Genomic DNA, 26,106 nt, shown 5'->3' with positions numbered 1-26,106 from the left:
CTACAGAGCGACAGGGAGACGGGGAGCCGGATTTAAATGCAAGCGCGTCGGAAAAAGTCAAGAAATTAGCGAAAACCGAAAAAGAAGCAGCATCTGGCTGCATTTCAATGATATTGGAGAAAGCAAAGCTGAGTGCAGGATTTGTAAAATGAAAATAACCTTCAGAGCAGGGTTTTTTTTTTGGGTAACCACTCAGGATTTATTGTCAGAGGTGGGAGAAGTTCAGATCTTGTACTTGAGTAGAAGTACCAGAGTGTAGGAATACTCGGTTACAATAAAAAGTCCTGCATTCAAAATGTTACAAGTAAAAGTACAAAAGTATTATCATCAAAATATAGTTAAAGTACCACCTGCAGAGGGATCTAGATGCAGGTGTTCTCTTCCCCATAGAGACCGCCTCGCTGCACATTATCCCTTGCATACAGATAGATTGTGGGTCCCTTATAACATGTTGTACACAGTGGAAATAAACATTCTGGTTACCTCAACATCAGGGATCTTATACATTAAACTCCTTCTGAATCAAACCGTCACGGTAGCCTTACCTTATTGTTCCCTCTTAAAATAGAAGAAAACACGTTACCTTACCAGCAGAGAGAAAATGGATTATTAAATTATTAATGTGACTAATAAAGAGCGGTTTGATTATTAAGTATTATTCTGTTGATGGATGTCATTACATTTGGTGAAAAGCACATAAGGACTTGTTTATGACTCGTTTTGTCAACGTTTAGGACTTGGACTTGACTTGAACTTGCCCATCCTGACTTGAGACTTGACTCGGACTTGCAAAACAATGACTTGGTCCCACCTCTGGGGGAGGGTCTGCCTACAGGTCGGAGATGGACCCTCTGGTGACCTGGTGCAGGGACAACCACCTGGAGCTTAATGGTCTTAAGACAGTGGAGTCCTCCGTCACTCTGTGTGACTCCCCAGTCACTGCTGTGGAGTCTTTCCGCTTCCTGGGCACCATCATCGACCAGGACCTCAAATGGGAGCAGAACATCTGCTCCCTCACCAAAGAAGCCCAGCAGAGGATGTTCTTCCGGAGGCAGCTGAAGAAATTCAACCTGCTGATGATGATGGTGAACTTCTACACCTCCATCATGGAGTCCATCCTCACCTCCTCCATCACCATCTGGTATGCCGCAGCTACAGCCAAGGATAAGGTGCTCCCACCCAGGACACAAACTGTTCACCCCCCTCCCCTCTGGCAGGACCAAAACCTTTCTCCACCTGAATAGTTTCTTCCCCTCTGCTACTGGCCTCATCAACTAGGCCCGCTCCCCTCCACTGACACTTTACCTCAGCCACAACACAGACTCTTTGCATTACATTAATGCACACAATGTTCAACACTATCTGTTTTCCTTTTTTAAATGACTGCCGAATTGTATTCCATATTTTATTCCAATTTATTCCATTCTATTTCTATGTTAATACTGCTATATTTTACTATATTTTTTATTATTTTAAATATTTTCTAGTTCTCTATCTGTGTTTTTAAATGTTGTTTTACTTTTATGTATGCACCATGATATCAAGTCAAATTCCTCGTACGTGTCAACCTACCTGGTAATAAACCTGATTCTGATTCTGACTATAATTATTTCCTATCCTTGCTCTTTCCCTATTAAATATGTTGCCTTTATTCTCTCCTTGTTTCCTCCGCACATCAGAGATCATTTAGCTTTTTTTCAAATCCTTTCCGTTTGACGACACTGAACACTGAACACCATCTGACAGGGGTGATATTTCTCTCCAACTTCACCATATGGAGCCCATTACACCCATTTATGAATGTTATACATCAGCCACACACACACACACACACACACACACACACACACACACACGCACAACCAGAGTTGCTGGATAGCACCACAGCGACGGCATAAAAGGAATAAGTGTCAAATAATAAATAAAAGAGCGTCAACATTTAACCCTGCAGTCTGCTCACAGTGTGTGTGAGTTAATGAGTTTGAGCATGTCTTTGTGTGTGTGTATTGTGTGTCCTAAAGGCCTGTCAGATGGAGTCTGCATATCTGTGTTTTGTCCCATGCGCCTCCTTGTGTCAGTGCTATAGCACCCTTATCAGCTCACTGGCACCAAGCTTCTCTGTATTTTCACACACACACACACACACACACACACACACACACACACACACAAACCTGTTTATACTGTGGAGATGAGGGTTTGTTATTAACCCAACCGTAACTCTTGTAATACAGCACCCCTTTATTTGATGGAAATCAGGTCTGTTCAAAACATTCATATGGCTTTAATTATTTTTTTAATTATTTATTTATTTGGGGTCACATTATAGTAAAAGTACAGTTTTTCAAATCATATATTTTTAGAGACCCTTATGGCTTTAATTCTAACATACAATTCAAGCTGAATTTACTCAGCCTTTTGACTTGAAATTAAGTGATAATAATCCCAAATTCCCAAAGATCAAGATCATTTAGTCGTGATGTCCCCGATTATTTTGAGTACCATCAGAAGGTCAGGGGCAGTGTTGTGCTAGTTACTGAAAACCAGTAACTAGTTACCATTACTAGTTACTTCATTTCAAAAGTAACTCAGTTACTTTACTAGTTACTTAAACCCAAAAGTAATGCGTTACTGTGAAAAGTAACGTTTTAGTTAGGCTACTTAAAAAAATGGCTCCCATTAATGCCCTTATAGACTTCATTACAGTACTGTTATTGCATTGGAGAATAATACAATCTGTTGATCAACTTGACATGCATTATATGCAATCTGGATTGCATCGATATTAGCTGGCTTTCCATTTTTGTATATTCTTTCTCCAGGTAGTTGGAAAAAGTTTTCCGTCCCATATGCCGTGTGCCGCCCGGACATGCTATCATGCTAACTAGCTCCCTGAAAGCGGGTGACTCCACTGTAGCAATAGCCTGCATGTGTTCTACAACATACCGTGCAATGGCTTTATCGACTTTTTCCTGGCCAGCAGTCCCTTGGTTAAAATCCAGCCGCTGTTGCTTAGGTGGAGGTGGAGTGGCGTCGGCTGAGTCTCTGTGGTCTTAGCTACTAGCTTCGTCCCAGCATGTTGTTTTTGCAGATGTTTTAAGAGATTTGAATTACTGGTTTGGGCAGTAGATAGGATCTTTGACCCGCCAAGACACAACTTACATTTAACAGAAACTTTCTTTTCTTTGTGCTCGACAAAAGTGAAATAGTGAGAATATCTCCAGGTGGAGAAACTAGACTTGAGCTCCGCCGCCGCCATGATAGTCTTGTTAGAAAACACAAACATGCCCACAGCCCGTCTCCGCATGTGACACAGGAAGTATCTAAGTATCTAAGTATCCAAGTACTGTACTTAAGTACAGTTCTCATCTCTGTTCGCCTGGCTGTTGACTATATAAAAAAAACTAACGGAGTAACGCACCATGTAGTAACGGTAACTGAGTTACTGAATTTAAAAGGTAATGCGTTAGAGTACTAGTTACTGCCCAAAATAACGGCGTTACACTAATGCGTTACTTTGTAACCCGTTAGTCCCAACACTGGTCAGGGGTGACATGCAGAGCCAAGTGAATGTGGAGGTATAATGGCCCTTCAGTTGATGGAAGGTGGGCGGTTTGATCCCTGGTGCCTGCAGTCTACATGTCAAATTTTCCTTGAGAAGGATAAGCCCTAAATTGTTCTTGTTTTAGGTATGTTTATCATCCTGACACATAGTATGGCAGCCTTTGCAGCCACTGTGGCAGAGGCCATAGATGTGTTTGGCTTGCTTGCGATGTGATGCTAAATGACCAGTTAGAGCTAGCTAGTTTGGGTATGAGTAATTACCTAGTTAACATTTATTTATTCATGCATTTCTTTTTTTAAATATCTCCAGTTTTAAACGATATTTTTGGTTTACTGTCCTATAGTATACATTGGAATGATTTCAAACTTGTTTTTATTTATCCTAATAATTATAAAGGTGTGCCTTGGAAATAAATGGTGACCAAACCGTTTGAGACCCACTGAGATAACTTAGACTACAGTGAACTATCTAAACACTCAGAGTCCTTTACCTCACTGAGCTGTAGTTATCAGCCTCAATCCAACAACAATCCGCAGTACCGATGCGCGCCCTCTCTTGCTCGCTCGGAGGCTCGCTCGCACTTTGGCTGTGAGCTGCGGGCGCCTGATAAGCCAACATCCCCCACTTTCATCACTTACAGCGCCCATCGTACAGGGCAAATTAAAAGTGTAACCGGGGTGAAAAGGGTGTTACATTTACTTAATTATGAATGTTGTTACATCAAGGCCGAAAATTAGGATGAGCCAAACAGTCAAAACTGTTTTTTTCCCTCCCAGAGCTACCAGCGCAGCGCCCCCCCAGATCTGGCGCCCTAAGCGACCGCCTATGTGTAAGACCGACAAAGACCGGCCCTGAGTGTAGCTATAATACAAACCTGACCTTCATTTCTGGTTATTTTACGTTTCATTTCTTTAAAGGAACCTACCCAGAAGACAGTTAAAAAAGAGATTACAGCAGTTAGGGATATATTGGTTTTTCAATATTGTGTGGGGAGTTTTGTCCTCTCAGATCAAAACACATTCTTGCAAATGATTTAGTTTTTTAATATCAAAGCATGTTTTATCTAAGGTCAGAAAAGCTATATTATCATTATTTCAGCGGTCAAACTTTTGTGATAGAAGAAGTTGAAAGCTGAGACTAAGAAGTTGCACATTAATGTGGAATGATACAAATATATCAGATCAGACTCCGTCTATATGTTCAGTACTTTTTTTCACGGTTAAATTTGCATGGCCAATATTTTTTACATATTTATCAAATTCGAGATGTGAATTTAACACAATATAGATGTTTTCTACTTGTTATACCTATTTAGTATAAATAGATTAACCTTTAAGCTTGATCTAATTAATCACATGTTTGCAGGTCCTTTATGAAAGCATATAGACACTGTAACATTTGATGTATAAAGCTGTATAGGATGCAGTTGCTAAGATAAGATACGGTAAGATACAGGAGGATGGGAAAGTAATGTCCACACCTGCAGGAGGACTCTAACTCTAACTTTATCACAGTGGCATCCTGTTCGGTCAAATGGCAGTTAGCAGCATTTGTCAGCTCCGTCTGGAATAATAAATTGATGTATGAGTTTTTAAAGAGACAACTACTACAAACTCTGCAGAGTCTAAAGCATCTATAGCTGAACTTTGGGAGCATATATCAACAAAACTATAAAACTGTCAGGGTAAACAGTCTGAAAACTCAAGTCCCTCTTCAGGACCAACTCAGTTAAAATATTGCCTAATTGGTCTGTTGTAAAGGATGAAGCTTCACAATGAGAGAGCTGAGTGTTCAGTGCACAGCAGGAGAACACTTTCAGCGCCACCGAGCATCATGCCAACAACCCACATTTTTCACTCGTACTCTTCCCTGATTGGCTGGTTGATTGATCGGCTGTCAGGGTGACTGATGGTCTTGGTGCTCATATCCAACACATCCAAGGTAACGCAATGATGCGACGCCCGAAAGCTCCCCAATCAGCATTTCTCAGTGAGCAGAGCGAGAAGGAGAGTTCATCTATCGTTCTGATAGTAACTGGTACAGCACAGTTGACCCCATTCAAAACCGTCTATTAGTGAAACTGAACTGTGCCCACACACAACTGATGTGGAGTTCCTCGGACCTTCTCATGTAGGCTAATATAACTCTATAATAACCTGGATAACATGTGATTGGTTCACAAAGGTTGAAATGACATGGATCATAACTATCACTACCTCTATTGTTACAGCAGCTATGTTTTATGCATTTTCGTTGGAGAAATAACACTTTTAAGTAGACATATTCTGAAATATAAAACTAGGCTGTAATTAGAAGCCTCAATGCGGCCATATGGAGATTGCTGTGTATACTCAGATTTAGTCGAGTTTCCTAAAGATGACTCCTCCTGAGTGAGTTTCTAATGTTCACTGATCTGTTCATCAATCTTATAATCTAAGTCCTAGTAAAACAGCAAATGCAAGCATATTTCTCATAGTAGCCATTATTATTTTTAGCCAATTTGAGGCATCAATGAACTTCAGGACCCAGAGTTCAATCCTTTAACCTGAGCCAGCTCACAGCAGGAGAAGCTACGGTGAATTTGGAGAGAATCAGGAGGTGCTGGAAGCCTGACAGCGTGACTATGGATGGTTTATTTCAGTGGTTCTCAACTGGTGGGTCGCGACCCAAAAGTGGGTCGCAGACCTGTTTCCAGTGGGTCGCAGATGTGTGAGTGAAGAAATGTTTTGGGAAAAAAAGTGAAACTTTTATTTTGAAGGCCCGATTTTCTAACGCTGTGCGTGCAGTAGGCGTTGGACTGGATGTATCGGAGACCATAAACGGTTTTGAAAACTTCTGTCACGTAGTGATCATATTCTCATATCTTTGCTGATGTTTTTTCGAGTCTTCTGGCCAATCAGAATCAAGATTGTTGCCGGAAGTCCCCACGGAGAATAACTAAACACCCATGAAAAAGATCGGTTTACATTTTATTATTCAAATAAGTATGTGAACATAACCAATAACCTACCATAGTCAATAACAAATAAATGTAACTTATTTTATTTTTGTGGTTCATTTATATCTTATTTTACCGAGTTAACATTCATTTATTTATGCATATTTTTTAATATCTCCAGTTTTAAACGATATCTTTGGTTTACTGTCCTATAGTATACATTGGAATGATTTCAAACCTGTTTTTATTTATCCTAATAATTATAAAGGAGTGCCTTTAGGAAATATTTGTTTACATAAATGGTGACCAAAGCGTTTGAGACCCACTGAGATAACTTAGACTAAAGTGAACTATCTAAACCCTCAGAGTCCTTTACCTCACTGAGCTGTAGTTATCAGCCTCAATTCAACAACAATCCGCGGTACCGATGCACGCCCTCTCTCTCTCTCTCTTGCTCGCTCGCACTTTGGCTGTGAGCTGCGGGCGCCAGATAAGTCAACATCCCCCACTTTCATCACTTACAGCGCCCATCGTACAGGGCAAATTAAAAGTGTAACCGGGGTGAAAAGGGTGTTACCTTGACTTAATTATGAATGTTGTTGCATCAAGGCCGAACATTAGGATGAGCCAAACAGTCAAAACAATTGTTTCCCCTCCCAGAACTACCAGCGCAGCACCCCCCCCAGATCTGGTGCCCTAGGACAGGGGTTCCCAAACTGTGCCATGCCAAGGACACCCATATAGCATTATCCTCTGGCGGGGACCCCCCTGTTGCAATTTTTTTTTAAATGATGTATACAAGTGCCTCCCGATGGAACATGCAGTGCGTTGCCACTACATTTGGGGCCTTCTGTCTGATCAAAGCTGTCACTCCGCTTTCTTTGCCTGTCATAGCCCCACTGCCCCATCTGAACACACACCCACACAACGAGACCAGTCAAGTCCGTTTGAGATAATGTACTCATCTAAAACTTGGAAAATGTCTCTTCATGTGGTCCTACCTTCCAGTACTTTGCAAAATAATATTTCCACAACAAAGTTGTCTTCTGAAATAAATCTGATGTGTGCAATTCTGCGACATTTGCTCTCATCCAGCTGCAGAGCGAAACATTCACTAGCTCTCACTTGCTCCAAAAGCTGAGCAGATTTTCACTCGCAGTAGCGGCAGCTCGATTCTGATTGGCTTGAAGGCCGGTCGTGTGATTCAAAAACAAAAAATATGAAAAGATTGGCATCAAAGGACACATAGATTGATAGATATACAGTTATTAATAACATTAAAAAAAAAAATCTAACTTAAAAAAAAAAAGACCTGTTTCCCTCAAACTTTGAGTGACCCCCCTGGCGCCCCCCCGGGGGGTCGGTGCCCCCACTTTGAAAAACACTGCCCTAGGAGACCGCCTATGCCAAAAACCGGCCCTGGACCAGCATACAAGTGACCAAAACACAACATATGCTGGTTTTGCTAGTCAACTATGCTGGTCTATGCTGGTCAACACCATGCTGGTCTATGCTGTTTTTTTCATCAGGGTATCTATCTATCACCAGCTTATGTTAGTATTGTAGTGATCACTGATTGACACATAATTCACTCATGGACCTACAGGTTGGCGGTATTGTTCCGCAGGGACACATTTGTTGACGGTACCTCCTGTGTACTTACTGGCCGTTTCTCAATCGCATAGTACACATGCTGCAGAGCAACCATTTCAAATATATTACTACGTCATAGAGTGGTGCAGAATGCTGGGCATTTAACACGCATTTAAACAGTCCTTCTGCGCCACTCGATGACGTAGTATACTTGAAATAGTTGCTCTGCAGCAGTTTTACTCGCGATTGAGAAACGGCCACTGTGTGCCCTCCTTTCTTCTGTCTCTTGTCTTCCCGGGCTCCGACTCAACAACATGTGCATTTCTGCTGCTCAATAAAGCCAGCTTTGTACCTTCATTGCACCACCTCCGACTCTCTTGTATTCTGGTAACTACCAAAAATAAAGACATTGCAGGGTTCATAACAGTATTTTTATTTCATAAATTATACATTAAAGGTGGGGTAGGTAATTTTGGAGAAACCAGCTCGAGTGCGCTAGAATTTGAAAATACACAGCCGGAAAAAATCTGCCACTTCCTTACAGAGCCCCTCCTCCAACACACACGAACGCGCACATGACCAATGAGGGCACGAGATAAGTTTGTGCACAGATGGAAGGCTGACAGGCAGGTAGGCCATCCAGTTACTTTAGCCGGGCCGGCTCAGATGATTGGTCGTGCTTTTTACAGCGCCACGGCTTCCACAGATGAAATTGTTGTATGGATTTGTTGTCAACGCACTTCAGATATTCATTGCTATCGGGATGTTAAGAGCATTCCATGGAATATAACAAAAAGTGTATCTCGAGCCGGTTTCTCAAATGTACCTACCCCACCTTTAACAATACAATAATATTACAAAAAAAACCTACATCTAAATAAATATATAATCTAAAATAGATGCATTTGATTCAAAAATAAAAATATAATTCAAAATTTAAATAGCAACAAAGAAATTATTTAAAAAAAAAATGTAAAGTATTTGTTTTCTTTTTCTTGTTAATATTATCTTCTCTGTTATGTATCTTCCGGTCTTTGCCAATCTGGTCCTCCACGTCTTTCTCGTACAGCTACTGCTTGAAGCAAACTGAAAAATAAATGAAAAGATCAGAGTATCAAATATCGTCTAAAAATGTACGGTACTACTACTTTTATCGATACCGCTTATCGATCCGGTCCTTTAACGGTACTCTTATCGGTTCTTTTAAAAAAAAAAAAAAGGTAAATGAACTAATTGTAAACAAAATTAACATTGCTTTTTATTTAAATTAAAACAATTATATTTCACATCAAAAGAAACAACAATGTTTTAACAAATCGTATTAAATTATGTGATGACAGTACTCGAGTACTTTTACTTTTGGTACTTGAATATATTTCGATGCCAATAGGCCTACTTTTTACTCTTCATTGAGTACACATTGAACTACTTGTACATGTGTCACTGAGTATTTTTGCACTGTAGTGTATGTTAAAATGTCTAAAGTAAATAATAAGTACTTCTTCCATGGCTGGATATATATCTTTCTACTTGAAGAAAAACAAATATCATATGCAATACCTTGTGGACATGCTGCTGTAAAAAAGGATTCCCAAATGTGGTTCCATAGAGTAAATCTAACCTTATCTCATCTTTACGCCGAGGCTTTTTACTGAGCATTACGGTAGTGGGCGGGGCGTGTTGGAGCGTGGTTGTCCGGGGGCGTGGTCTGTTTTGTGTATGTTCTGTCGGCTCCGCGCCGCTCGGCCCAGCGTCGCAGACTCGTCCGGCGGCAGAGAGAGGGGCGGTGAGCCGCATCAGCGCTGCCGCTGCGTACGAAGCAATCCCTCCCCCCCACCTTGTTATAACACACACTGCCGGCGGTCCGGCTGGATTTACTGGGGCGTCTGCTGCAGCTGGAGGAGGCGGACTACAGCTGCGGCAAGGCTCAGAGACTCGTCCGAGCCCCGGGACCCGCCCGCCCTGCCGCAGCCTCCCACAGCTGGAGCTCAGCGACAGACAGCTGGCATCCAGGTTAGGAGGGGGACTAAAGCGTTTCAGTAGCTGAGGGGGAACAGCGGGGTCTAATCTGCGGTGCTCAGTGCGGCTCCATCATGCTGAGCAGATGCGGATGGATGTTCTTCATTCACTGAACGGTTAGTTTCCTGTCATGCTACTGTCACACCAGTCAGCTGTGAGCTTAGTTATTATGAATTGACTGCTTTATTATAGTCTTTTTTTTATTGTAAAATAATATATTTCTTTAAAAACCCAGAGTAGAATTTTGCAGTGGTAACGAATTCCTAACATATTTAGATTTAGGGTAATGCCAGACTAAAAAATAAAACTAGGTCGATATAGAAAATAAATCAGCAAAAAAAAGTTGTAATAGCAGAAATGCTACTGGCTAAACTTCTTGTCTTTAGGTTTTTAAAACCAACACATTAACTCTTTAGACCAAACAATTGATTGACAAACGGAGAATTTATTTTTCTTATTTGATTTGCATTAAATACTTTTAAGTCTTCTGGTTCAAATAAATACCAGACTGACCTCCGTCAGTGCATTGTAAAGCACACACACACACACACACACACACACACACACACACACACACACACACACACACACACACACACACACACACACACACACACACACACACACACACACACACACACACACACACACACACACACACACACACACACACACAAACTTGACTTTTCCTGTGAGGCAGCTGGAAAGGCAAAATTGTAGCAGAAACAGCTTCAGTGGTAAAGGTTTTAAGAGTTCCTGCATATGTATAGGTACTGTTGCAGAGTATTGCAGCACAGATAGAGAGGAGAGAGAGAAGAAGAAGAGAGAGAGAGAGAGAGAACGAGTAGAGATGATAGAGAGAGAGAGAGATAGACGCAGATCTATATATAGATCAGGACGATCATAGAGATATAGATATAGCTAGCAGGAAGAGATCTCTCTCTCTCATATCTCTCTCTCTCATTATCTCTCGTCTCTATCTTCGTACCTCTCTCTGCTCTCTATCTCTCGAGAAGAAGATAAGAGAGAGAAGTCTCATCTCTCCCGTGTTATTATCCAAAGTTAAATGGAAGATCCCCATAGTCCCCACCCACTCGATCGGATCGGCCGATATTGGCGATCGGAGCATCCCTATTGTTTCTGAACTGCAGCTCTGTGTTATCTCAGCAGACATAAAGGAACCTGCTTAGATCCTGTTACGTGAGTTAGATGCCGCGGTCAGAAGCGTTAGTAATCCACATGTCATTAACCTTTGAGGAAGATGAGGACAATGCATGCATAAAAGGTGTGTGTCTGCTGTATAGACCTTATCCTTAAAGATCTATAACTGTCAACTCTGTTGCCTTTGCTATGTCATTTGAGGACACACACACAAACACTCACACATACTGTACACACACGATACTACTGAGCAATCCTCCTCTGCTAATGGATGAGTTGTCACAGTTAGCATGTGTGTGTAATCAGTTCTACAGGGCTAATGATGCACACACAACATTCACCAGTGTGTTGTGATGTTCCCGCATGCTCTAACAATATTTGTATTCAGATTCAGGTGGGTTCAGTCTCAGTCCCTGGAAGAATGAGGAGAGAGGGGATCCGTAGGGGGAGAGAGAAGGCGGAAAGAAAATGATGAAGTGTGGGGGGGGGGGAAGGGGGGGCTTCTCTCCAGTGTTTTTCCTGCTCTAATTAGCTTTGACAGCTGCTCCATTGGCTCAGGCTGTGAACGCTGTGTTGGAGGGAGAGAGAGACTAAGTATCTCTGCTCTCTCTCTAACATGGTTTAATTGGGGAGGCTACAGTAACAGTCAGTGCTGTAGTGTCGCTGCACACTCTCAGTAGTTCAGGCTTCCTGCTACTTATCCAATAAACATATTTACTGTGAGGATAATAAGGGCAGCGAGGGCACAGTATATACATTCAGAGTTGCTTTTAACCAAAGGAAATGTAAGAGTTATGATTGGAGCATAAATCTGATTAGATATCTCTAAATTCTTTAAATCTATACACTGCAGAAATGTGCAGCAGATGTATGTTTAATATCTTTTGAAACACATTTGGGTTAAAATCTCCCAAACTCCTGTCGTTTTTTTTAATATATATTTTTTAAATACAAAACAACAGAGCTTATAAACAACATACATGGCCATCCACTGTCCAACATTTCATGGAGCTTAACTTACAATACATGACTAATATGATATCCTCAATGATTCTTATTGTCAACAAATCTATCTCACGGGCACACAATGTCACACAGAGTGTGTGTGAGTGTGGAGAAGAAGAAGAATACAACATACTTTATTAATCCCTCACAGGGGAATTTCTTTCTCCCCTCTGTTGTGTTCACACACATTACACACACAGGGAGGATATACACTGAACAAAAATATAAATGCAACACTTTTGTTTTTGCTCCCATTTTTCATGAGATGAACTCAAAGATCTAAAACATTTTCTATATACACAAAATAACCATTTCTCTCAAATATTGTTCATAAATCTGCTGCTGCAACAATCGGTTTGCATAACCAAATAATTTCTGCACAAACTGTCAGAAACCGTCTCAGGGAAGCTCATCTGCACGCTCGTCGTCCTCATCGGGGTCTCGACCTGACTCCGGTTCGTCGTCGTAACCGACTTGAGTGGGCAAATGCTCACATTTGATGGCGTCTGGCACGTTGGAGAGGTGTTCTCTTCACGGATGAATCCCGGTTTTCACTGTTCAGGGCAGATGGCAGACAGCGTGTGTGGCGTCGTGTGGGTGAGCGGTTTTCTGATGTCAATGTTGTGAATCGAGTGGCCCATGGTGGTGGTGGGGTTATGGTATGGGCAGGCGTATGTTATGGACGACGAACACAGGTGCATTTTATTGATGGCATTGTGAATGCACAGAGATACCGTGACGAGATCCTGAGGCCCATTGTTGTGCCATTCATCCACGACCATCACCTCATGTTGCAGCATGATAATGCACGGCCCCATGTTGCAAGGATCTGTACACAATTCCTGGAGGCTGAAAACATCCCAGTTCTTGCATGGCCAGCATACTCACCGGACATGCCACCCATTGAGCATGTTTGGGATGCTCTGGATCGACGTATACGACAGCGTGTTCTAGTTCCTGCCAATATCCAGCAACTTGGCACAGCCATTGAAGAGGAGTGGACCAACATTCCACAGGCCACAATCAACAACCTGATCAACTCTATGCGAAGGAGATGTGTTGCACTGCGTGAGGCAAATGGTGGTCACACCAGATACTGACTGGTTTTCGGACCCCCCCAGACCCCCCCAATAAAGCAAAACTGTAACAAATAAGATTGGCTGCAAAGTTTTCCAGGTCGGATGCGTAAGACTAAAAACGAGACTTTCAAAGGAGGTATCATTTAATTTTGGTTTAGTATTGATAAGTAAACTTGAGTCAAAGATTGCTGCAACTCCACCTCCTCGGCCCGTGCCTCGGGCAATATGAGTATTGATATGGCTGGGTGGAGTGGCCTCATTTATGCTGACATATTCTTCATGTCTCAACCAAGTTTCAGTGAGACAGCATATATCAATATTATAATCTGATATTAAATCATTTACCAATATTGCTTTAGATGCTAGAGATCTTATGTTTAAGAGACCACATTTAATATTCCTGTTTTGTTGCACTGTAGTAGTTGTTACATTTACTTTTATTAGGTTATTATGTATGACACCTCTATTAGGTTTTACCTTAACTTGTCCTTGGGCAGACACACACACCGCTAATATTGGGTATTTTATTGGGTTCGGGATTCCTATGGATGACTGCCTAGGAGAGAGTGCAGAGAAGCGTGTAAGACTGCGACTCCGCCTCCTGGTCTCAACTCCAGTTTGTCATGGATTAAGTCCACAAAGCCCTGAAATGTTTGCCGACATGAGATCTGCACCTTCCAAAGTAGGATGAATGCCGTCTCTCTTAATCAGACCAGGTTTTCTCCCAGAAGGCTGTCCAATTATTTACGAAGCCCACATTGTTTGCTGGGCACCACCAAGACAACCAGCGCTGAAATGATGACATGCGGCTATACATGTCATCATTGATCTGATTGGGGAGGGGACCAGAGAAGATTACGGTGTCCGACATTGTTTTAGCATAACTACACACCGACTCCACATTAAGTTTGGTGCATTCTGATTGGCGTAAACGAACATCATTACCACCGACGTGAATAACAATCCTACAGTATTTACGTTTATTCTTAGCCAGCAGTTTAAGATGCGCCTCAACGTCGCCCGCTCTGGCCCCCGGAATGCATGTGACTGTGGAGGCTTCGGTCTCTAATTTCACGTGTCTCATAATAGAGCTACCAATAACCAGAGTTGGCTTCTCAGCGGGTGTCTCGCTGAGTGGGGAATATCTGTTAGATACGTGAACGGGTTGGTGGGGACCTGCGGGTTTCGCGTTATGCCCCTTCTGAACAGTCACCCAGTCTCCCTGCTGCTCGGGAGTTGCCGGGGGACGGCTAAGAGCGGAGGTACCTTTTGCCGGTCCGCACCGGCTAACATGGGCTTTACTGTAGCTGAGTTACTTTCTAAGATGCGGAGCCGGGCTTCTATGGCTATGATTCCCGCCTCCAACCTAACAACTATACTACATTTAACACATGTATCGGTACCAATAAAGGAGGTAGGGAAGTAACCAAACATGAGACAGGTAGAGCAGGAAATAGCACCCGAGGGTGGGGAAAGAGCCATGGCTAGCTATCAAGCTAAAGTAGCTACCGTTAGCAAACCCGAAAAGAGTGTAGGCAACTGTGGAGTTACAGTCGCTAAGAGAAGGAGAGTTGTGAGTGCTTAAGCTGTAGTAACGTGTGATTACAACGTCAGGCAGTTGCCGTGATCAAGAGTTTTAAAACGATCGATTCATTTAAGATAATAAGCTATCAGCAACAGAACAGGCACACGGGATACCCGGAGGTGACAACAACAACCGGAAGTTACAACATGCTTACCGCAATAGTGGTCCGTGTAGAAAAGTGACTTCTACTCAGCTACTCAGCCAATCAAATCGGTGCAGTCAGTGAGTCAGCACGATAGATTCAAACTCAGAGACGAGACAAGAAGAGAGAAACAGTCGGACGAGAAAGGTAGACAGCGAAAACAGAGCATTTAATGACATTTTCTCTTACTGGACCTCTTTGAAATGCAATTGAATACCCCTCTATTATAGCAACAACAACAATACTAATAATAATAATAGCAATAATAATTGGGAGGGGGGACGCGGCTGTTCTTATGTTCTCTCAGGGGAGGCTCACCTTCCCACACTTTGAAAACCCCTGACCTATAGAAAAGCAAAACGGCGTCAGTTTAGACGTAATTCTGTCCTCCTGCTTACCGCGTCATTTATGAGAATACATGTCATACACAACATATTCAAGGTGGTTTTCAATAACATTTCCGTATTTATTTATTTCTACAAGTTATGTTTTTGTGTGCACTGAGGAGTCTCAAACAGGCATTTGTTTAATCATTTTAAGATTGGCTTTATTCAATTTCTGCAAATGAATTCTTCATATATGATAAATGAGGTAACATTTTATTTATGGTATTATTTTCACATGTTTTTCTCCATTCTTCTTTCTGCCAACGGTGTCGCAGTTTCTCATCTCTCCCGTTTTCGTGCGTACGCATGGGTCAGAGTGTCCGTGGAGGACCGCACATTTTCCCGTCAAGTTTGTTTTTTATAAATCGCAAAGATTGCTTAAAAATTGGCGTACGCCATCTTTTGAGCGTACGCCACGTTTATAAATGAGGCCCCAAGTCCATACAGACTGATCCACTGCCGCCTTAAAAATGAAAGCCTGATACATCTTTCTGTGTGTCGCAGCCCTCCATTATTTCATAAATGAGCCTCACTGTTGTAATGGCTGAGATGTTACTTTATTATCATGAACATGCATATTGTTTCATAGTTTATGTTGACTAAAGTTACATACATCATCTGGCAAGAAATGTTGATTAATCCGCACCTGAAAAGAGGCCCATACACTATAGCGTTTTGGGAAATCATCAGTTTTGGGAAGTAGCACACGATACATCTATATAAACCCTTTAAGAATTCTGCTATTTTCACAAATAATGTTATTAATAGTGATCCCGCTGCTAATATTATGGTAGGTAAAATGCAGAGTCAATATTTATTTTTTTGCCATTTAAAGTTACTTTGATTCCAATTATCTGATTCTAGATTTTATTCACTTAGTAGCGTGCTTGCAAGACCAAATGCTAGATTGCATAACTTTATTGCTTTCAGGTGGCATGTATTTTGCTTAAAGTGGACCTATCATGCTATGTTTGAAACATATATTGTAGGGCCATACCTATATGAAACATGTCTGTTTTTTTTTTTTTTCAAAATACCAAACAGATCCTGCATTTTAGCCATGCCTCATTTCGCTCTATTTGCTTCTTTTCCAGCCCTGTTTTTGCAGGGGGCTGATTCTGCTTTTGTGGCAGACTACAGCGCCACTTACAGGCCTGGCATATGTACTACAGCGTCTCCAGCGCTTTCCAGCGATCTCTCATTCCCCTGATAGGTGGAGAGTTGCCCATATAGGCGGAGCACCCCTTTTCTGACGTCAGAAAAATTCAAATAATAATCAGCTCCGTTGCAGCCCCGTTTTTAGAGATTTGGGTATGGAGGAAAAGAGAGAGGGTTGTGTTTTCTGACACTTGGTGAGTTCCCTGACACACCGGGGACACATATTCATGTATAAAAGACGTACAAAGGTGCATTTTGCATGATAGGTCCACTTCAACATTTTTCAAGAAGCAGCTTGTAGCTTCGCCAGCAAGCTTCTCTTAACACTGGAAATTGCTCAACTTTCTTAAATAATTGAAGTTTTTAAAATCCTTATCTTAAAGACTAGCGTCTTTTGAGAGAACCAACGGGCTTAGTGCTGAGAGCCACAGACAGTGACAGGATGTTTCAAAGTATTGAGAGATTTTACCACGTTGTTCAATATTGTCTTTCCATTTGGGATTTTTTAACTAAAGGCATTTTTGATAACATCAGAATTGCCCTTTAAAACATGTAGAATGGAAATAAAAACCTCAGTGACCCTCCCTCCCTGTGTTATGCAACAGTGTGACGGTGTGTGGTGTTGAGTCATCTTTTAACTCATGCATGATCTGACCATTGACACCCAAATAACCCCTGTGTCCAAATTCAAAGAATGTACCTGAGCTCAGTGAATGTACCTGAGCCTGTGAGGAAACATTACAAGTGTGTGTGTTTGTGTGTGTGTTTTTTCTCATCCTGCACACTGTTATTTGAGCTTATTACAACTCAAAGCCTGTTTTTACATGCACACAAAGGGACAATTAGACTTAAGACAGAGCTCTGTTTTTTATGTTTGCCAGACTTGTGTTAACATGCACACACATTTGTTCACACACACACGTCTGTCAGAGCCTTTAGCCTAACTGAAGCTGTATATGTGACCATTTCTTTACTCTACATCACCTTCTGCTTAGCTCATTACAAATTCTTAAGTGGCAAAGAAATGATATGAGTACACAGCGATCCACAACATATTCAGTGAAATCCCAGTGAGGTTGTGTGTGTGTGGTGTGGGTGTGTGTGTGGTGGTGTGTGTGTGGCTTGTGTGTGTGTGTGTGTGTGTGTGTGTGTGTGTGTGTGTGTGTGTGTGTGTGTGTGTGTGTGTGTGTGTGATGTGATGTGTGTGATGTGTGTGTGTGTGTGTGTGTGTGTGTGTGTGTGTGTTGTGTGTGTGTGTGTGTGTGTGTGTGTGTGTGTGTGTGTGGTGGTGTGTGTGTGTGTGTGTTGTGTGTGTGTGTGTGTGTGTGTGTGTGTGTGTGTGTGTGGTGTGTGTGTGTGTGTGGTGTGTGTGTGTGTGTGTGTGTGTGTGTGTGTGTGTGTGTGTGTGTGTGTGTGTGTGTGTGTGTGTGTGTGTGTGTGTGTGTGTGTGTGTGTGTGTTTGGAGATGGACGATGACAGGACATAGTGATGGATGGCTCAGGGACAGAGGATAGTGTGTCATCATGTAGTAACCTACTGTATGGGCGTCATAGTCAGCTGTCCACCCATCCAGCTGCTAATCTTCTCCTCATCCACACCGGACAGTTCCTCTGAGCTTTGAGAACCCCAACCTAAAGTCCTACTGCCTCGTATATAGTACATAGCAAAACAAAAGCAACATGACACGAACATGAGTCTAGATTAACATGAATTGGCAGGATAAATTAAATAAAGATAAATGTTATAATTATTATGTGTTTATTAAACAATGCCCAATAAAATCATTGATCTCAAAAAGAGAAGAGTTGATTTATACCAGGATAAGATCTTAGATAATTTAATCTACAGTTCCTAGGCAGGTACTCATCAACACTTAAAAAAAATCACCTAGTCTCTATAACGCTAACAATATTAAACCACATCAAATGGATTTGATTTGCAAGCTCCTTATAGCGGAGAAGATAAGTACCATGTGGACTGTATCTTTAATACCAATCAAACCTTTCAAAACTGAAGTCTTGTAAACTCGGGCTGTGTAGTTTACCTTCTGTGGCCTTTCTACCCCCATTTCTAGTTTCCCTTCTGTTCTAAGGCAGTAGAGTAAGACCACTGACTCTGGGCGGGCTGTGGGCTTATTGGTTGGTTTAATGATGGATATGTGTCACTGGATGCTGTTGTAGTTTATTTATGTGTGATATAGTGTCAGTGTGCTGATTGGGAATTGTGCCATGAGTAAGCTTGGATTGGGAAGAGGTTTATTACCTAGTTGGTTTGATACATTCACTTCACTACAACACTCTGCAATTGGATGCTAATTATTACCAATTACATTTGATCATATGGCCCTTGACTTTAAGTTCTCATCCTCTTAGCTATTGCCTCTCACTCCTCTGTCTCCTGCAGGCCGATAGCTTTAGCATTCTCTCCCCTCAGCTGTGTGTTGGTATGTCCCTGATAGTTGATGAGGCTTGCCTTTCATTCATAAAACAATCTGTTCTTCAGATAATCACAGGACAAAGCAGACGCACAGTGTCAGAGCAGTAAGGACATCCGGAGCTGCTTTGACTTATCAAATGCATTATTCTCTTAGGAATAGTTAAATATTGAAGAGACAGCAAGAGAAACTCAGAGTTGTTGGGCAGAGGCTGTGTTATTAGGTTTCTCAGCAGATGTGTGTGTCAATTCTCCGGCCGTTACAGAGAAGTGTCTGACTGACATCAGTACAAGCTCTCCTGTGTGTTCCTAGTAATAAACTCATCGATAAATATGTAAAAATAGGAGTTGCATTTTGGAAAAGTGACTCATGATTCACAAATCATATAAATTAGAATTGAAAGGAAGTAAAACCCTCAAACTTGTCATTCAAAACACACATTTCAGTATAAGTGTACACAGTGTTCACAATGTGGGATGGTTACCAACACATAGAGTATGTGTAGCAGTTTGTATTACTTTGCAGTGTGTGTCAGATCGTCTGTCTTCTTGTGTTTCTTTTGATTTTGCTGTAAAACTTAAAATCTCAGTAACTACATTGTACAATATACATATAACCAATAGGATGGATGGCCAACACCCCAAAAATACAAAAAACAGTGTCATGCCCTCACCCTGGTCTTGATCAGGCCTTCTCTCAGCCCTGAGCACTTTGTTGTCACCATGTTGGCAATATGTGGCAGTTGATTTCCACGTGTACAGTTTTCTAAAAGTGACGCATTCAGTGTAGTGATGTGGTGTTCTTCTTCTACTCTTTACATGTAGCGTTAGTTTGTGGGAAGCTCTGCTTTTTTACATTTTATTTCCTCATCAAATGAACAAGCTCTGCAACCTCATTGCTCAGTGCTTGTTTTCTGTCTCTGGGGGCTGGACCTCGGAGCAAAGGATCGTGGGTGCAGTCTGGCTCTGGTTGAATGGCCCTGACAGAGCGAGGGAGGGAGAGAGAGAGAGAGAGGGAGAGATGGTCTGCAGTTAGAGCGACAGCCACATTCCTCATCTGTCAGAGGGCACGCTGGAATCTCCGTCTGTTTGCTCAGACCAGTTGTTTCCACATCACGGCTTTCCGTCCTCAGAGGATGAAGGCGGGCCATCGTCCTCCTCCTCTTCTGCCTCCATAGCCGCTCATCCCCTCTCTCCCGTCATCTTATCCAGAACATAATAACTCCAGCAGATCACTGTATTAGTGTCTTGATGCTACAAAATGATTGAAGCTTGTACATTTTATATGCTTTGACACAATTACTTGATATATCAGGCTGTGCACCAGTTATTCAACATGAGATTTTTTAATGTCAATGGGGAGGTCAAACTTGCCTGGGTGTGGGCTGTGATCATTTGTACAAAACAATACATTTCCCCATATTCAGCGCATCCTCTCATCCAGGTTGATGACACTGTGTTCAGACCAACCCAGTCTCACAAAAAAACGTGTAATAACTACGTTGGTCCACAACGTAGGATGTAGTATTTCTACAAAAACGCCTCTGAAATTGTAAGGTCCCTATGTTTTTTTTCACCAATCATTCCAATGGCTGGCGTCTATGTCACGTGATCTTCAAATTTCTCCCTGCAGAAAAAAAAAAACATGGCCGAACTTCGTTTTATTCTCGGTGGAAAATGCCTATTTTAAAGTTAGTTTGGCCATTAAAATGCGTTTTGATGTCATTTGATGCGAAAAATATGAGTTGTTATTTCAGATTATGTGTGCAGTGGATGTCCATGATCTTTAGTTTGCTAGTTATTACGAAGATTACTTCAGGAAATTGTGTCAATACAACGTTTTCATTGTTACCAAGGTGGTTGCTAGGGACGCTGCTATCGATATTATTTCTGTTTGTTTCTGCCAACCCAGTCTCACATCTCACATCACATCGTCATAAACAAATACCGGAAACATTTAAAAAAAAATAAAATAATACTTTATTCCGAGTGTGCTTGCTTTTCTCTTTGAAAGTCATCACATAACGGCATTGTAATACACGGTTCGGCTGCATTAAATATTACATATCTGCCGAAGTTCTCTATTTATAGAGCCCTGATGAGAAGACTTCTAGACAAACATGAGGAACTGCCGCCAACACTGAAAACGTGACGTGGATCATAAATATATCAGCAATTAAACAACATCTTACATTTATTTTCACACAATACGTCTCCTTGCAGTATCAACACTAATTCGGCTGACTTTTATATTTGATCCAATTGTTAGATAGGCTGTATTTACACCATAAAGGTGCACAGCTAATAGAAAGGGACACCTAGTGGTTAAAGCATGTTATTGAATTTCATTATTTTTATTATTAGATAGTAATAGGATCCCTATAAAGTATATTCATTACTCGTTATTCTCTACTAATAGTTAATTAAAGACTGTATATAATGACTATTTTGCACATCCCTTTCAAGATTTCAAGATTTTCTAAGGTTTATTGACATATCATATAGGCCTACACAACTATGGTGTAGTTCTGCATTGAATGAAAAACTTTGGTCGCAGGTTCCTCAACAGTGCATTACAAGACATCTATCAATATTTGTGTATACCTCCAGCAATGTTAACTACTGTATGTTTAAGCACTTATTTTAACTGATATTATACATATGTATTATACTCTTATATAAGATGTATGTAGATAGTATAAGAAATGTGCAGAATATGACAGTTTAATGGTGGAGGTATACACACATATTGATAGATGTCTTGTAATGCACTGTTGAGGAACCTGCGACCCAAGTTTTTCATCTCCGACCTTGTCAGGTATTGAACAATCAATAAATAAAGAACACAGAATTATGAAATATAAAACACAGAATTTGTGTGATTATACTAAATGATTTACAAATAAACACCACTGCATATTTACAACTGTTACACATGCTGATGTAACGTGAATGTTTCCAACTTGGGATCAATAAAGTATATCTTATCTTAAGATGATCGATGGCTACTGCCATATTTGCAAAATGTGCCTCTGAACCTTGACGAGTGCATGTTTCAGGCTTATCAATGAACAACAGGAGGGGTCACAGACATAAGACCAGCTGTTAAATAAAGCTCTTCTGACCTTAGCTGGCATGTGGGTATATATATTAATGCTGCCCATTATGGGCACAAGCAATTTTCACCCATTTATTAATTATATGTTTTAAATTTGAGTGTTTCCTATTCCCTAAACCTCCAGGGATGTACACAGTTTAATACTGGCAACTTGTTATTATGGGAAATACGAAAACGTCTTTTAAAACTACAACTCCCAGTAGAGACGTGCCATAGATAGAGAACATGTTGCGAAACACACAATAGCCAGCATGTGTAGTTCTGGGGACGGGGTGGGGGGGGGGGGGGGACGGGGTGGACCTGTTCAAATCCAGTTTTGGACAGTCTGCCGTGGTTCCATCCCATTTCAAGTGCTGTTCGACGCTCGGCGTAACCCTCGGAGCACACTCAAACATCCAATCACAGAGCTTGAGGACTATCACGGGGTTTGTCAAGCGAAGCGGAGAGAATACTTACTTCCGGATGTAATATTCTCTAAAGCAAATGAGCTGCTCCGACCCTCGATCCTGACGGACTCCAACTTGTGTTTATTAATCAAACAAATAAATAAACACAAGGATAATTATGTGTTATTGTTGAGTAAATGGAGAATTGCACAGGGGAAAATAACGTATCTATGCCACAATTCTAGATGCGGATTTTGTTAAACTAACACGCTTGCGCTGTGGACCAACACTATACATTGACGGGGAAGGGGGTAGCAATAAAGATAAGACCATTAAACAGTTACACAACATAACAGAAATAATATCGATAGCAGCGTCCCTAGCAACCACCTTGGTAACAATGAAAACGTTGAATGGACACAATTTCCTGAAGTAATCTTCGTAATAACTAGCAAACTAAAGATCATGTACATCCACTGCACACATAATCTGAAATAACAACTCATATTTCTCGCATCAAATGACATCAAAACGCATTTTAATGACCAAACTAACCTTAAAATAGGCATTTTCCACCGAGAATAAAAAGTTCGGACATGTTTTTTTTTTCTGCAGGGAGAAATTTGAAGATCACATGACATAGACGCCAGCCATTGGAATGAATGGTGAAAAAAAACGTAGGGACCTTACAATTTCAGAGGCGTTTTTGTAGAAATACTACGTCCCAAGTTGTGGACCAACCTAGTTATTACACGTTTTTTTTGTGAGACTGGGTTGGTATGTCACTGTGATCAGACCCATTGAGCATCAAAACAAATAATAAAAAAGTTATTTAAAAACAGATATAGTATATGAGTTTCTATTCCGATCATTCCTTTAGCTCCATGATAAAGTTCTGTAAAAACGTATTAATGCTCATATGAGTAGGAAGACCTTTGATGTAACATTGGATAATGCTTACAGGTTACAGGAAACAGGGAATAGACCTTTGTTCCCATGTTTAGGGTTAACCTTTCATGGCCTCTGTATGCAGAGCTTTCTCTCTCTAATCATTGGGAACATTTGAAAGATCTTTTTTTCACATAGTAAATAGTTTCTCTCTAAATTCACATGAACCACTCTTTAAATTATCATAACTTATTTAACAATAATAAATGTGCCTCTGAAAGCTGGTTTGCACTCCCATTATTCCCTTCCTACTCAAACAGTGTTGAAGTACACCAGGGGCGAAAGACAGGAGTTGAGTTTATTATTAAAACCATATTATGGCTGAATCAAAACAAATGATCAAAGTGACTGACAGTGTTCATTCTACCTGAACCCTGCAGGGCCACCTTACATCTCTCAGTATACGGAGGCCTCCTGTGTGTTCGGTACCATCCACTGCTCTGTGTCAAAGGCATGACATTCTGTTATATTTCACACAGGCTCCGCTCTCTACTGGACTCTATGGGTACTACTCTCTATCATGCTGTGCGTGCTTTCACCTACTGAGTTACGTAAACGTAGCCGGCTAATCGGGGCGAGCCTACCTGAATGCGCGTGCAGGCCCACACAGTGGCGTTTTTATATGTACAAAAGTGGTGGGGCACAAACAACTTGGATGTCTATAGCTTCTGCAGTGAGGTTCATGGCTGGTGAGGCACTGGCACTGACTCTTCAGGTTTACAAATATTATATTTTGACCTAAATCAAAATATAATATTATTTTCAAAAGCTTTTTTTGTCTGATGCTTCAATTCATTTTAAACAGACAGTTCAACAAAAGGATACCCAACATTTTTAATTGTATCATTTAAATATTGAATTGTTCTCTCTTAGTAAGATCCCATTTTCAATAAAATTGCAGTCTTACATGAAGATGAAGTCCATTTGCCTATCCTTCTGGACAAAAATCTCTATTACTTTTTTGTAAAAGTCCTCCTTATGTTCTTGTAGTTTCAAAAGTCTATCATAAATCTAATCTAATGAATAGATTTATGATTCGAAAATTATAAAAGTAGGGTAGACATGTGGATATTATCCGGCTGAACAAAACGTGCATTTATCTAACAGCTAAGTTTCCCACAGATCTTATTTGGAGCTATTTTCTAAAATCCTATGGAGAAATCTCATTGCTTTTTTGTGGAGGGAAGCCATGCGCAGCTTACTTCCTGGTTTTAGGATGCCTCACTGCAGCTCTCTCGTCTCCTCTTCACACACCACACTTTTCGCGGCATACGTACTTACAGCCAATCAGCTCTGAATTATGTGAGATGACGTATGGTGGGGATGGCAGCACTATGCCCCTATGGTCATTATTTTTTTGCCACACACATTAAATAGGACAATACTCTGAGCATGCGCAGTGTAGTTTTTATAGTCACCGTTCACTTAGACAGTGAGAGGGAAGGGCAGGATCGGGTTTTGTCCAACATGGCTCTAAACAGCTCAATAGGCACACACTGTAGACACTAATTAGAAGAACACAGAATAAAACAGCAATGTACAGACGAATCAGATGATTAAACATGATCTTAAAATATATTTTATATATATTTTAATTTATTTTTTGCATTTTTTTGTAATCATTATTTGTAATACTTTCTGCTGACAGTAGGTGGGGCTGTGTTCCAAAAGGACCGTGTTGATCTCCCGGGCCGGGAGCCCCCATGTTTACGGAAGGGCTCTTTGGATTGATCTCCTTGGTCACGTGGGTGAGGAGGAGTAGTCGCAGCGTGGCTGCTTCTGGCTCATCTCCAGAGGAAATAACACTGTCCCACACTCCCCGCCCCCTCCGTGCAGGCACGTGCACACATAGACCTCAACGTTTTTTTGAGGTCTCATCCATTTTTTTTTAATTATAAATGAATATGTATCTACTAGACCCTCCAGAAAAACGCGGGCTAAAATCCTTGATTATGCGATCAAACATGCAGGGTTTTTATGTGATTTTATGCGGTGAAGTTGCGAAATATGCTAAACATTTTTTTTTAAATATCGGGCTGTCTTATTTATTCTCTCTCACACACAACCTGCCACTAACGTTAAACCCCTTTACTATTCAATTAAACACATTCAATGTTTATTTATTGTAAAAGCAATTGGGCTATTTTAATCACACTCTCTCTCTCTCACACACACTTCTCCGCCTGATTCCGTTTTCATTTACTTGTTCGTTATCTGACCAGCTTCAATCTTGTAGGCTTCTCACCTCGTTTCTTGTAGCCCTCGAAAGGGTTTTGGAGGTTGATGCCTCGGTGAACGTGAGTTGTTTGGCTTTCTTGTCTGAAGCAGCAGAAAGCATTTTCGAATGTTTGAATGAATCAAAGTGGGTCGTCACCGTAGATTTTCTCTTATGCTCCAACACACAGTTGCACGGGGTGCAGAATAGTTTCCCCCCACTTTCATGCAAGACATCGGGGTAATGCTTTGCCCGGTCTTTAGCAGAAATGTTCATTGGTAAATGAGATGGAATAGATTTTTTCATCTTGGTGTTTTCTCTCTCGTGTGAGCTCCACACGTTCACTCTACGGTGTTGTTTACCTTCTGTGATGCA

At 41.2% G+C, this 26,106-nt stretch overlaps 1 protein-coding gene across 2 annotated transcripts in view; it reads left to right on the top strand.

The window, feature by feature from the left end:
• Positions 1–9,822: 9,822 nt before the first annotated feature.
• Positions 9,823–26,106, top strand: part of dok4 (docking protein 4) — a 137,631-nt gene continuing 121,347 nt past the window's right edge. For both annotated transcript variants that reach the window (XM_034229088.1, XM_034229091.1), the window contains exon 1: positions 9,823–10,231. The gene's annotated coding sequence lies outside the window, so the exon portion shown is untranslated. The remainder of the gene's footprint in view (positions 10,232–26,106) is intronic.

The sequence above is a fragment of the Gymnodraco acuticeps genome, unplaced genomic scaffold, assembly GCF_902827175.1.
Source record: "Gymnodraco acuticeps unplaced genomic scaffold, fGymAcu1.1, whole genome shotgun sequence".
Classification (NCBI taxonomy): domain Eukaryota; kingdom Metazoa; phylum Chordata; class Actinopteri; order Perciformes; family Bathydraconidae; genus Gymnodraco; species Gymnodraco acuticeps.
Note: the sequence above shows the minus strand (reverse complement) of the source record. Positions and strands in the feature narration are given on the sequence as shown.